Here is a 2,181-nt window from a genome sequence, read left to right on the forward strand (position 1 = left end):
CAAAACACTTCTTCGACGATGTCTACCAAGATAAACAAAGGTGAGTGACAACGAGCGCCAAACACATAACTTTGACAAGAGAATCTTATTCTAGAATAACCCCTATCTCAATCACGGATGGGGTACAGACTAGTCATATTCTCCCGCGGAAACCTACCCTATACCCAAAGTTTTCCTGCCGTAGTAGACCAGGACGCATGCCCCCTGGGTTCCAGTCATATCCCTTCGAATTACTTGCGCTCATCAGGAGGACGGACCGTGGGTTGAGACATTTCTTGCATGAAGAGACCATTTAGGGATGGCATATGACTATTTGTGATGCGTGATCCAGGAAATGAAAGTTGGTCCACGAGCTTGACCACTCTTCCTTCGTGCGGAAAACACATTACTCTAAAGAGTGAGGAGACGATGGCTCCCATGCAATATATATAGTCTCGTCCAAGGAGTAGGTTATAATCCAAGGGTCCTTGAACGACCATCACGTTCATTTGAATGGTTTTCCCTTTCAATGTTATGGGCACATTGGGGAGGATCCCTAAAGGTCGACTGGTTCCTTTATCAAAGCCTGTCAGATTTCTCATCTCAGGCAAAAGCGATGGCGAACCAAGCGCTTTCCAAGCAGTAGAGGAAAGGATACTCATAGATGCCCCCTCATCAATGATGGTGCCAGCCATGACCATTCTGTATATTTGAACAATAATTCTGAATGGTATGCTTGCTGGTAAACGGGGTTTGCCTAGTTGATTCCAGTCGAAGGAGACAACTAGGTTGCTTGGAGGTGGGACCGAGTAGACGGCTGGGTATCGCTCTGAAGAACTTCCTTCCTGCGATAAAGGAATGGATGGATTGCCCCCGTGTTCGTCGGAGTCTGTGTTGATGAAGAGAATTTGGACGGTGTCATCCTTATTCTCCTCAGTGACTGTATCATTCGAAGATAAATCCTCTGAAGGCAAGACCGGGTCAACTGCCGCCTCGACCTTTTGACTTTCATCTGGTATGGATTCAGTTGGTTTATCCTCAATGATAGATGCTTCAGCTGACCACTTGAGTGGGCCAGCTGGATTCTCAACTAACGAAGGACTCGGCAAGAGTTTTTTATATCCAGGAGGAAGTCGCAACGGTGAAACCGAACGATCATCCAAAACTCTTTTAGCTTTGTGTAAGAAGGGACAACGGTGGAGGGCATGGTTGCCTTCGCACAGTGTACAGGGAGGTCTACTTCTCCCTTTTTGCCCTGGAACTTCACTTTGGCTAGTTGACGGTGTACTTTCAACATGGCCATCAGAGGTTGACGACACCGGATTGTGCAAATGGGGAGACTAGTCCCTTAGTATCCGAGGGATGCAAGGACAATCTCTGTGAAAGTGGTCTCCCTTGCAAATGACACATGGCGATTTAGGCCTGGTCAGTGCTGTGTATGGATTTTCATTAGACGACACTTGTTTTCCCTTATTTGCCTTTGGCTCCTTCTTCTTTTCCTCTTTCTTCTTCTTTTCCTTCTTCTCCTTAGGAACTTGGTTTTTAGCTTTACCAGTCCCGTTAGACGAAGAGGAAGGAAGAGAGGAAGAATTATAGGAAGTAGAAGGTTGTTGGGAAATTCCGGACTCGTCTAACCGCTAATTTGACTATTCAGGAATAGTGGTGTTCTGAACGACATTGGTTGAGAAGAGCCAGACCGGCAAGCCAATTGTCAGTCCTGGAAGCGACAATGTGGCCATATGGGGCGCACCAACATCTCCCCAAGAGGAGAAGGGACTAGGATTTCCACCAAGGGGAATTCCTTGGTTGGTAGGCTCCATTTTCTCAACCTAAAGATCAACGCAGGAAAAAGGGTATGATTATTCCGTTTAAAATAAATTTTAACGACGCTTTGACACAACTTGCTTTTTCAATTTTAAAGAGTCGAGAAAAAGCAAAAGATGACTCTAGTCTCCTTCGATTTTTAATGAGCCTGAAGTGACAAGTGCTCAGATGGACCTTTTCTGTTAAGGAGTCTGAAAAGGAACGAAAGGGACTGCTCTGGAGTTCTAGGTAGAGGGTGTGCCAAACCAATCGCAAAACCGCAAAATACTTTTTAGGGTACGGGCAGTCAATCTTCCCGAATGCTGTGTTCAGTGCATTGCGATTAGTAGGGCGGCCGACACGGCTTCCTATGGATAAAGGTTTTATGCCTATAGGGGT

This window comes from Pinus tabuliformis, chromosome 6, assembly GCF_031772625.1.
Source record: "Pinus tabuliformis cultivar Carrire ecotype Pingquan chromosome 6, CPIR1, whole genome shotgun sequence".
Lineage (NCBI taxonomy): Eukaryota > Viridiplantae > Streptophyta > Pinopsida > Pinales > Pinaceae > Pinus > Pinus tabuliformis.